The sequence below is a fragment of the Camelus bactrianus genome, chromosome X (assembly GCF_048773025.1).
Source record: "Camelus bactrianus isolate YW-2024 breed Bactrian camel chromosome X, ASM4877302v1, whole genome shotgun sequence".
NCBI lineage: Eukaryota > Metazoa > Chordata > Mammalia > Artiodactyla > Camelidae > Camelus > Camelus bactrianus.
Genome location: NC_133575.1, coordinates 92,028,210 through 92,041,566, shown reverse-complemented (window position 1 = coordinate 92,041,566; position 13,357 = coordinate 92,028,210).

Below are 13,357 nucleotides of genomic sequence, written 5' to 3'. Positions count from 1 at the left end.
CTTGTAAGTTTAATTAGGTCCCATTTGTTTATTCTTGCTTTTATTTCTATTGCTTGGGTAGATGGCCCTAGGAGAACATTGCTGAGATATTTATATGGAATCACAAAAGGCCCAGAATTGCCAAAGCATTACTGAAGAAAAAGAAAGAGGCTGGAGGAATAACCCTCCCAGACTTCAGACAATACTCCACAGCTACTGTAATCAAAACAGCATGGTATTGGTACAAAAACAGACATATGGACCAATGGAACAGAATAGAGAGCCTGGAAATGAACCCACAAACTTTTGGTCAATTAATCTTCAATAAAGGAGGCCAAAACATACAATGGAATAAAGACAGTCTCTTCAGCAAATGGTGTTGGGAAAACTGGAAAGCAGCATGTAAATCAGTGAAGCTAGAACACTCCCTTCCACCATACACAAAAATAAGCTCAAAATGGATCAAAGACTTAAACATAAGACAAGATACAATAAAACTCCTAGAAGAAAACATAGGTTCTCAACTATTAAAACACAGAACATAGGTTTCCCTTCCATCCAATTTCCCATTCATCCACTAATGATTGTTTCATTTTTTATTGTTTTGTATTGTAATGCATTAAATGAAAAGAATAGCCATATATTTCAACCCTATCACTCACCACCTATTTTGTGCTGATTTATACTGACATAAAGCCAGACAAAATGCAGACTAAGAGGACCACTTGAAGTCTAATAATCACAATTACCTTGAAACTTTAAAGTGTCTGCATTTACATCCTCTCAAGTATTGACAACACAAATATTGGAGTTAAGTGTATGCATCTTAATTATAATTCAGTATGCACAATCAAAAGAAACATTAGGAGTCCAATTCAAGTGTTTGTTCCTTTACACAGTGTAGAGAATACAAACATGTGCTTGGAAATGAATATGAGAAGAAAATGCATTTTTTTCTTTCATTGATTTATATACTAGAATGAAGAATTGCTATTTGATATTGTACATCAATTATATTTATTTTACAGAAAGCAATGTTCACCTAGAAAATCTCATTTAGTTTTAGTTGCCTCTATTTCTAGATAATATGGGTACTTAATTGTTGAGAAGATTGACTATTTAAACATTGGGTTTAAATACTATTTATGAAAAATCCCATTTGTAATAATTTAGTTATGATTTTCATGCATTTTATTCACTGAGTTACAAACCTTTTCCTATTTCTTTATATATTTTTAAAAGTTTTATTACTAGACTAGTAAAGCAAGTACAAATGGAGAGAACTTAAAGTAAGATTTTAAACAGATATTTGCACATCCATGTTCATTACAGCATTGTTGACAGTAGCTAAGAGGTGGAAGCAATGCAATGTCCAAGGATGGATGAACGAATAAACAAAATGTGGTACATATGTGCTATGGAATATTATTCAGTCTTAAAAAAAGAAGGAAATCTTGTCACACACTACAACATGGATGAACCCTGAGGACATTATGCCAAGTGAAATAAGCTAGTCACAAAAAAACGAATGCTATATGATTCCATTCATGAGATGGCTAAAGTTGTCAAACTCATAGAAATAGAAGGTAGAATGATGGTTTCCAAGGGCTGAGGAGAAGGGAAAATGGGTATTGAGTTTCAGTTTTGCAAGATGAAAAGTTCTAGAGATCTTTTGCACAGCAAAGTGGATATACTTATCACTCCTGAACAGTATGCTTAAAAGTGGTCAAGATGGTAAATTTTATGATATGTGTGACCACAATTAAACATTTTTTAAAATTAAAAAATGAAGTCATACTGGAGTAGGGTGGGCCCCGAATCCAATATGACTGGTGTCCTTATATGAAGATGGCCACGTGAAGATACAGGCACAGAAGAAAGAGTCTGTGATGATGGAGGCAGAGACCGGGAGTTAATGCAGCTACGAACCAAGGAGCACCAGATTGCCACCAGAACCTGGAAAGAGGCAAGAAAGGATTCCCCTATAGGTTTCAGAAGGAGCATGGCCCTGCTAACATCTTAATTTCAGACTTCTAGTCTCCAGAACCATGAAAGAATAAATCTCTATTGTTTCAAGCCACCCAGTTTATGGTACTTTGTTACAGCAGCTCTAGGAAATTAACCCAATCAAGGATATCCTTTTGTTCACTGCTGTATGCTCAGCATCTAATCCAGTGCCTGGCACATGGTAGGTGCTCAATAAGTGTATTTGTTGAATTTTTTAAAAATGTGCAAAAGTAGAAAGATTAGCATTGTTGTGCTGGTAAACATCTTAACACTCAGCTCTTAGGGAGGGAGCTGATGTGTAGCCTGTGCTGATTTTCATGATGTAAATACTCATACCATGGCCAATTTCAAGATATCAGTGTTATGTCAAAATTTCAGAGAATTAAAAAATGGACTCTCTTGAGCAGGTACTAGCCAGTTCCAGCACACCACCGCTAGTGTAATATATTCATTATCTGCTTCAACAGTTATCAACTGATGTCCAATCTTGTTGCATTTTTACCCTCACAAATTTCTGCCCACCTATATTATTTCAAGGCAAATAATATTTTGATGAATTACATTTGATTAAAGAAATTTCATCACTAGTATTTTATGACATCTCTAAAAGATAAGGACACTTAAAATCACCATAATACTGTTATTGCACCTACAAGGTTATAGTCTTTTAATAAAAATCACATCAGGTCAGTGTTCATATTTCCAATTGTCTCATAAGTACCCTTTCTCTGCATTGCTTGTTTGACTCAGAATCCAAAAGAGGCCCATACATTGCGATTATTTCCCAGGTATCTTCATTAATTTAATTGATCTCTGTCTCACTTTACTGTAATTTACTTGTTGGAAAAACTAGATTTTTTGTTCTGAAGAGTTTCCCACTGTATGATTTTTCTTGATTTTTTTTTTTTATTAGGAAGCACATAAGCTCTGATATTAGTTACCCACCAATGATGATCAATGCCTAGATAAATGAGCTCATTAAGGGTTGCAAAATGATGATGTTCTAATATCCCTTCTTCATTCATTAGCTGGACTATTTCTACAGAGAGTACAACTTCCTTCTATTCTTCTTCCTACTGTTTGGTACCCTGAGGGCCAGTATATGTGGGAGGGACAGGATAAAATGCTTGAATTCTTCTCCTTATTTACTATCTTCTAAAACAATGAATTGGTTTACTAGCATCCTTCAACAATGACCAGTTTTTTTTTCCTTAGCCTAATTATGAACTCCTGGATTTAAATATATTCAATGGATTTCAATCTACTGTAGCAAGTATTTTCACTGATACTGTAATTATCTCACTTTTGGCCACTGGGGCATTTCAGTCTGACAAGGTCCTAGTATAGTAGTCTTAGCTGCATTCCTGCCTAGTATGGCAAGATGTTCCATTCTCAATTAAAATTCTGAACAGGGTGTTAACGTCTTATATCTTTTTACTTTGCTTATGGTCTTTTGACATGCAAAAGTTTAAAAAAGTTTTTATGTAATTAAATTTATCTTTCCTTTTTGCTTTTGGATTTTGAGTCATAGTTGGGAGTGATTTCCTTATTCTTGGGTTATAGTGGAATTCATCCATATTTTCTAGTACTGATAAATGTTTGCTTGCTTGCTTTATTTAAATTTCTGATCCAGTTGGAATTTATCTTGTTTATGACTTGAGGAATAATCCAATTTTATCTTTTCCTTATGACTATCTAGTTATCCCAATACCATTTATTAGCAAGCCCATATCTTCCTCTCTGATTGGAGGTGCTACTTTTATTTTAAACTAAACTTGGATGTAATTAGGCCTAGTTCTGGATTTTCGAATTTGTTATTGATCTGTCTTATCATTATATTTTATTTCTAGAGACTTTATGGTATATTTTATTACTAGATGAGGCTAGTGCCCCCCTCCCATGAGTTCTTATTTTCAGAATTTTTTTTGCATTTTCTTACTTGTTTGTTCTTCCAGATTAACTTTGTAATTATTAATTACAGTTTTAAAATAAAATATGTTTAACCATCTTATGGGAAAACTCATGTTAATTTCCTTTATTAGGAAAAGAAGGTATAGTTACAACACTTTCAGCTAAGAAGATAAGAAACAATACATTTTTAATAAATGATTTCAATTTTTACATCTAAATCTCTGATCCATTTGGAATTTATCCTGGTTTGTGGTGTGAGGAATGAATCTAATTTTATCTTCCACTTGGAATCTTGAAAGGCGAGGTAGGTTATAGGAACAAGACTTAAAACAGTTGCTGGACATGTGAATCAACAGAATCATTGTGAAATTTCACTCATAAGAAGCACAATTAGATCTAGTGCCCCTGTACCATCTATTATACCAGTGCTATTTACACTCTACCCTCATTGATAGGAAACTGTTCAACAGGAATCCCCAAAGGCTAGTCACTTCTTGAGATTAAGTTGAACGTATATTACTAAGGCAGGGAATGTTGACCCAAAGATTCTCCTAGTTTATCTACTTGGAGTTAGAATGTTGTTAGTGCTTTTACTGTGATACATTGGAATCTGCTTTCTAGAGATACTGATTCATAGTTATCTGTTTGAATCTTTATTGGAGAACTAAGACTATGTATACAGGGTAACTGTTAATAATCTGAAATGCACTAACAGAAATAGGACAATTCTGGAGGATGGAGTCATGGGACACACACAGTCTTGACCTGAGAGGCTCCAGCTTCTCAACATTTTGAGCAGAATCATAGCTCTTCCTGAAATAGCAAAAAATATATAAACACAAGTTGGTACTTCCAACCAGCAGCATCAAGTGATAAAATCCATTTCATGTTCGTTGGCTTTCACCACCCTGGGCCCCACCTTTCTGTTTATGTAAGAATACCAGCCTCCCCACTCCCACTCTAATATTGTGTTTGAGACTTTCGCCAGAGAACTCCATCTTGAAATGACTTCTAGTCACCTTACGTAAAAGAATAGTTGAAGACATTTGAGAAATAGTCATTAAAATGTTAAGCATACCCTCCTTCAGTTTCTCTAAATACAGTTGGACCCAGTACCTGTGAATTTTTTTGAGAGGTAGTATTAAGAAATGGTCACATGAAGCAATTCTGCATCTTTCAGGGAATGGTTTGTTGAAAATAATTGAAATACTGTCTTTGAACTAAGAACTATTAAGAAAAATGCCACCTAGAGTATAGTACCAGTCCAAAGCTTGTTTTTTTTTTTTTTTTTTTTTTTTTTTGGAAGAATTGGAGTTTACATACCAAGAGCTATAATTTTTTTTTTGATTTGGCATGGCTCGTCTTGGGTCTTGATACTCAAAAGTAAACTGTATGCTCAATTAAGGGAATTATTTCATTGCTAGTTCCTGACAAATTCTCTTTTCCTATCTCCTATAATTTTCATACATGTAATTTTTGTCTTTATTTTCACCATCCATGGTGCATGAATCCTTGCATTATTTGTTTTTGCTGTATATTATTTCAAATTCTTTAGAAGCAAGTAGGCTATAAATAGTAAATAAATAAATGTCAAACAAACCAACCAGAGCTTTTCTAGGGTGAAGTGATGTTTACTTAAGCATTTATTGTATATATTGACACTTGGCTGGACTGTTACTCTTAAACTTTTGACTTGGGCATCTCAATCTGCAGAGGGATTTTTTTTTTTAATCCTTACTCAATTTTTACAGGCGTCTAAGTCTAGAATGGAGCAGACATTTTATCTTTTTTTCCTTTTTTTGGTGGGGGTGGTAAGTTGTTGCATCTTTAAACTTGAACTCTTTCATTATCAACTCATCTTCAGTTATAGAAAATTTGTCTGATGCAAGAAGACCTGGATCATGCTGGGGAATTGTTGAGTGTTGCTATTAGCAGCTTGCATCATATAGCATTCTAATGTGCCGAAGTTACTGTTACAGCAGGTGATTTTAAGCATCAAGAAAAAGATAGGAAAGGTGTGAGGGAGGTAAGAGCCAGGGATGCTGACAGTACTAGTTAGCAGGTAAGGACAGATTAAAGGGAGGAGAATTGGTGACTGAGCAGAGTGCATCGCAGAGCAGCCCAGGCATTGGGGCTGGTTCAGAGCTACATTCAGTGAAATAAGAAAATAAAGTAACAAAAGAGAATTAATAGACCCTATTCACACAGAGTATGCCTACCTTTCAATGTTCCAGCTCCAAAGCAACCTCCTCCTGAGTTAAGCATCTCCTCCTCTCCCTCCCAAGACAGAAATAAACTCTTCTTTGTCTGACATTGTGTAGCACATCATTAATACTTCTTATATGGCACTTAGCACTTTTTCCTGTATTTGTGGTTGTCTGTCCTTCCCTCCTTGAGGGCTCTGTTCACCTTTACCACCTAGAGGCCTGACTCTGCTCCTGGACTCTATGCAGAGTCATTAGCAGTTTGTTGAATAATAAATGCCTCGATTCATGAATAAAGTGCAGACTGAATCCATACTGCCTGTTCAGTGTTGGTTAGTTTCTTACACTAATTGGCCTGACTGTTGGCCCATAGAAGAGTCAAGTACTCTGAAACCACAATTCTGCCATTTAAATTGTTGCAGAACTCCAGTCCCAATAGGCCTTAAAACCTTTTAGCCTGTGTATGAAATTCATGGAGCTACCTTGGGGTAGCTAAAGACCTCTTGATGCTTTGGAAGCTGTGACCCTTGTACCTTGGTAGGCATCAGGCTTTGGGGAAGGAATATTGCTTTTCAGGCCCATGTCCCACTTTGTTAATAACTGGCATGCCAAGTAAAAACTGAAGTGCCTCTCTTCTCCCCACCTCCATGGTAACCTCATTTCAGAAGAGGTGACAGCTTTTGTGTTAATTATATCTTTTTTAAAATGTCTATTTAGTGAAAGCTCCTGTCCCGCAGAAGTCAGATTTTTTCTTACAATGGGATCACTGACTTGGGTTTTCTGATTGTCATTCTCCAACTTTGCCACAAACTGGCTCTCTCTCTGTGGCCACTCTGGTGGCCTTGGATGAGACTAGTCCACATTGCTTTCTCCTTTGGTTGAAGGGACAGCATTCTTTTTTTTTTTTTTTCCGCTTTAAGCCTTTTTTTTTAATTTTTAAAACATTTTTATTGATTTATAATCATTTTACAATGTTGTGTCAAATTCCAGTGTAGAAGACAATTTTTCAGTTATACGTGAACATGTGTATATTCATTGTCACATTTTTTTCTCTGTGAGCTACCATAAGATCTTGTGTATATTTCATTCTTTTTAATCTCCAATGCTGCTTCACTGGAAAGGTGTAAAAGTGAAGGTTTAGGTAGCTGTAGTCCTGTAAATGGGACTTCCTCAAGAGGCAAGTAAAGGTATCCTCACGTGACATTCTTCCCCAGAGTCACTGTCTCAGGAGAAGTAAGGTTCTTGTTTTTGTCATAATATTTCTGAAGATCTTAAAATTCCCCATTTCCTTACACTGGGCTAGCCATCTAGACCTTCATGAAACAGACTCAGTCGTGGGTGTTACTGGCCTCTCCCCCACCAACTTTATGCCCCCAGTCTCTCAGGTACGCACATTGTTTCTTTTGGCTTATCAAAATATGTTTGCTGGAAAAGATATTGTATTGGTCATTTCTTACTTGAGTTAAGGTATCAGTGTCATCTTTTTCCAGGATTATTTTCATATGAAGTTTTAGTTCTATTGGTTGAATAAATAGCTTCCCATCCCTTGATTTTATTATTTTTTTCTTCAAATTCAGGCATCAAATAATTAGGGAGGGAGGGGCCAAGATGGCAGAGTAGAGAGACTCACAGCTTGCCGTCTCCTACAAAGACACCAAGAATTACATCTACAAACCCACTGAATTGCACAGAACATCTGCTAAACTCTGGCAGAATGTCTCTCACTTTGAATTACAAGAAGGTTCTCAAAAATCCGTCGGGAGTTCAGCGGGGACAGAAGTAGAGCTTCCAAGGCTCGGAGGAGAAAGTGGCAGCTGCTTGGCAGACAGAACTAAGAGAAACTGGCACTGAGGGTCCCTTTGATCCCCAGCCCTAGATGCAAGCCTGCAGAGACAAGCCGGGACTGGCTGCTGGAGATCAGTGAGGAGCCTGGAGAGAGGGCTGGAGCCCACCGCACAGAGGCAGCCTCAGGAGACTGGAGGGCAGTGTGACATCTGGCTGAGGATGTGAACAGCCTGGGACCCCTATAAAAAAGCACCACTGCTGGTGTGCCTGGTGGGGAGGGGTGCAACCCAGCCATGCCATAGCCCCTATCTCCGCTTGGCTTCATTGTTGGTGTGTTCTTGAGAAGAGAGGTTGGGCTTGGTCATACCCATCACTGCTGTGCAGAGGCAGGGCTGAAAGCTGAATTTATACCCAGCGGCCCTGCAACTTCATAGGCAGAACTGAGATTTGTTTGCAGTCCCAGGCAGAGAGGGAGGGTTTGCTCTCTGGACTCTTTGTGGACCCGCGCCTCTGGGAGTGAGCGGAGTTCTGGCACTCAGCAGGGGCGAGTACGGGTATTTACAACAGGCTGGCATACTTTACCTACATGGAGGAGGCAGGGCTGGGGTCTGCTGACCCTGTGCTGCACCACAGATTCAGGTGTGTGACTGCACGCTTGCTACAGTGAGCCCTAGCACCTGACATTGGTGGATCTGTGCTGGCGGTTCCTGGGGCCCAGAAACTGGGAGACACCAGAGTGGGTGGTCAACATACCCACAGCTAAGGCAGGGACAAACTCAGTGTCAACAAAGAGTACTTTTTAAGCCAGCATAACATGTGATAGACAACACCACAGAGGGCACTTTCCAGTGGACATTTCCTGCCGAGGTACACTCAGCAACTCTTCTTCCCAGCTGAAGCACTCCAACCCTGCCCACCACACACCACAGCTCAAAAGTGGGTCTAGAAGCCTCTATTCCAGTAACAGGGGAGCAGACCTGGCCTCTGTAAAGGCTGTGACAACCACAGAACAAAAATGGAGGCCCCGCTCAACAACAATAATCAGGGCAGGCTCTGATCACCACAACACCAACCACATCCCCAGTCAAAGGGATGACAGCCAACACACAAAGAAGAAAGACGTGGCAACCATCCATACTAAGAACAGCCCTCGTAACAAAACTATTAGATGCACACAGTCTACACAGGAATGCTCCCACTTTAAATAAAAACAAACAAACAAAAAATAAACCAGCCCTTCAAGACCACAGTAGATCACTGATACTCCTAAATCCATAGAACCAGAGAAATACAAGTAAAATGAAGAAGCAGAGGAACCACTCCCAATTATAAGAACAAGAGAAGTCCCCTGAAAGAACAGACAATGAGATAGACCTTGACAGTCTACTAGATCATGACTTCAAAAAGGGGGTGATAAAAGCACTGAAGGAAATAAGAGACTATGAATGGAGACAGAGACTACTATAAAAAGGAAAGAGAAACCATAAAGAGGAGCCAATTAAAAACTGAAAACTCAGTGGCTGAGGTAAGAGCCGAGCTAAAGTCAGTCAAAAGCAGACCAGATACTGCAGAGGAACGAATAAGTAACTTTGAAGACAGGATAACAGAAGTCACCCAATCAGAACAGCAGACAGAAAAGCAAGTAAAAACCAATGAAAACAATATAAGGGACCTATGGGATAATATAAAGTGTGCCAACCTACACATAATAGGGATCCCAGAAGGAGAAGAAACATCAAAGGGGATTGAAAAGGTTTTTGAAGAAATCATGACTGAAAACTTTACAAACCTAAAGAAGGAAACAGATATGCAAGTACAGGAAGCACAGAGGGTCCCAAAGAAGAACTCAAACAGACCTACACCAAAACATATTATAATTAAGATGGCCAAAGTTAAAGATAAAAAATGATTCTAAAGGCCGCAAGAGAAAAACAAAGAGTTAGTTATAAGGGAACTTCCATAAGGCTTTCGGCTGATTACACAAACTCTGCTGGCCAGAAGGGAGTGGCAAGATATATCTAAAGTCCTGAATGAGTAAAAGCGGCAAATTAGGATCCTCTATCTGGCAAGACTATCCTGTAGAGTAGAAGGAAAGATACAGAATTTCACAGACAAGCAAAAACTAAAAGAATTCAGGAATAACAAACCTATCCTAAAAGAAATATTGAAAGATCTACTCTATAGATAGAAAAGAAGCAGGAAGCTATAGAAATGAGAAAACCATAATTGGAAATGTGAGTTGCAAAAGAATAAATATGAAGATGTTAAAAAAAAAGGACATCAAGATCATAAAAGGTGGGAGAGGGGAGCAAGAAAATAGAGATTTCTCTCTCTCTTTTTTTCTGCATTCTTTTTAGGATGTGTTTGAGCCCACATGACTATCAGTCTAAAGCAAACAGATATAGCAAGGGGTTAACATACTTAAAAACCAGAGTAACCACAAATCAAAAGTATACAATAGAGTCACAAAACCCAAAGAGAAACCAAGCTAATACAAAAGAAAATTATCAAACCAGAAAAATACCATATGATATCACTTATATGTGGAATCTAAAAGACAAACAAACTTATTTACAAAACAGAAGCCGACTCACAGACCTAGAAAACAAACTTATGGTTACCAGGGGGGAAGGGTTTGGGAAGGGATAAATTGGGAATTTGAGATTTGCAGATGCTAATATATATATATTAAACAAGTTCATACTATATAGCACAGGGAACTATATTCAATATCTTGTAGTAACTTATGGTGAAAAAGAATATGAAAACAAATATATGTATATTCATGTATGACAAGCATTATGCTGTACACCAGAAATTGATACAACATTGTAAACTGACTATACTTCAATAAAAATATATATTAAAAAAAGAAATAATTAGGGGAGAGATAGGGAAGTAGGTGGCTATTCTCTGTATATGTTTGACATATCAATTAAGGTCATTTCATAGTCCATCTAAATGTCCTGTTAAGTAGAAGATCTCAAAACAGTAGCCACTTTCCTGAACCCCGGGATAATGCCCTATATACTTCAAAAACTATTGAATAAAAACATAAGCTTTTAGGGGCTAAAGGTCATGTTCTGCCTGCCCCACTCTAGGAATTTCCTAATTTAATTGATCACTGCAAGCTGTGCATTCATCCAAGACAAGCAAATGTTGCCATGTCACTGAAGATTGGCTGACTAAGATCTGTATTCTGATGTGAAGATGAGCAGTGGAGTCGTGAGCCAAGGAATGTGGGTGGAAAGAGCAAGGAAATAGATTATCCCTTAGAATTTCCAGAAGGAATTAAGCCTTAGCTGACACCTTGACTTTAATATGTCTGACTTCCAGAATCATAAGATTAAAAATGTGCATTGTTTTAAGACACTAAGTTTGTGATGAATATAGAGCCCATGCCTTCGACTAATAGGCCTTGGTGTCTTGGATGTCTACAAAAGGAGAACTTAAAGAAGACTGGGCCATCCTAAGGAAAAACAGAAAAAATGGCCTTTTGGTGGTTTCAGTGGTTACAAACCTAGTATGTCTATATGTGTAACTCAGACTCATCTGGGAGATACTTAGTTTTGCTTTTCACTTTGAAATATGATCAGAAGCTCTTAGATCATCCTTAGAAAGTGTAAGAGAGAGAAGGAGAGATTCACTTTACCCAAAAGTAGTCCTTTGAAAATACTACAGATACCGTGGTATCTGGTATCCATCCACTAGATGTCAGGAGAGACAATGCCGAGGCTCCTAATGATTGCTTCGACCCTCTACTGGGGTAGCATTCTGATGAAATTTCCTAAGGAAAGGCAAACAATTGTAGAAATTATGTAGTAATTGACATGTAAAATGCAGACAGGATACAATAAATATTTTAAATTATTTTTAGAATATGTACAATATATACTCATAGTCTGTTCTCATGATGCCAAATGATATATTGCCAGCTCTTTTAAACAGTTTATGGTGGCCCACAGAGTTTTCTGGGCATTTCCCATTGGCCTGAGGCTTAACCTGTACTTTTAGCGCTTTCAAACAACACTTCACCAGAAGGCTTCTCAGCAGCCTAACACAAGGGAATTTTATTTATTGGTTTTCTGTAAGTTAGATAATATTTGTGGCTCTTCTTAGTGTTCACATGAGAGAAACTATTGTGCCTTCAATAACATTTAATTTGCTTTTTTACAAGATTTAAGCAATTTTCCATAGATCCTGTCTGCTCTCTGTTCTCAAATTGACCAGTTTGTTTCTGACTGACTACAGTTTTCTCCTCTTTCGGTTTGCTCCTGGATCAGAGTGGGTGGTATAGGAGGAGAGAACATAAGGATTAGACTCTAATAAAGATGGTAAATAACAAAGGTTAACGGCAGTGATGTCAGATGACTTATCAGCATGGCAAATGGGATCAATAGAACAAGCAAAAACACCAAAACATGTTGAGCACTTCCAGCTGAACTGTGTGTGTGTGTGTGTGTGTGTGTATGCGTGTGTGCACACTGGGTTGATTCCAAAGGGAAAAAAGGAGTCACAGATTCTTCCATGATATGCCTGGTCACAAATCACCAAAGAACTGCCCATTCGTTGCAGCCTGGATCCATCAATTGGATCATAGCTCCTAAGCAATGTCTATGCCAAATACAGTGAAAAATTGACCATTTAAATTCCTGTTATTACACTTCAGTGTCATTAGTATCATGTAGTCTTTTCAGATAACATACTGTACTTTTAGGCCTTCTTATGGTATAGAAGTAAATTTTTCTACATTTTTTTTCTATTCATGAATCTTGCTGAATATTCCTTATTTTGTAAGGCTTTCTGGATTTTCTTTCTTCTTAACTTATACATGTTCTGAAATCATCTTTGTTTAGCTTTCTTAAGTCATCTAGGATAGCTTAACATTCTCTTCCTATGTTCTAAGGAATCAGTGACCCTTCCCTCTGTCTGCAGGCTTAAGCTTTCATGCATTCATGAAAAGCTTCTCCGGACATGAATATTTTGAGCTCTTATCCTCCATTATAGCTATATTTTTTACTGATCTTTTAACTTTTATTCATTATAAAATAATTAATTTTTGAATAAGTAATGCATGCATATGGTGAAAACCCAAAACACTAAAGACATAAATAAGATTTTTGAAAAAACTAAAAAATTGGAAATTTTTTCTCTTATCATAATCCCAGCCATTCCATTCCCTTCTCCAGAAGCAATAACTACTACCAATTTCTTGTTTATTCTCCAAAGATATTCTAAGCATTTATACAATACACACAATAACATACTTTATATACTCTTCTCTACTCAGCATTTCTCATTTAACACTTTGGAGGTAGTTAATATCAGTGCATGTAGAAATACTTGATTCACTGTTTGGATGAACCATAATTTATTGATGGACATCACTTGCTGTGGTTTCCAGTCTTTTGCTATTTCAAACATTGTTCTAATATATATATTTGTAAAGTCTTTTTTGTATATGTTGGAGT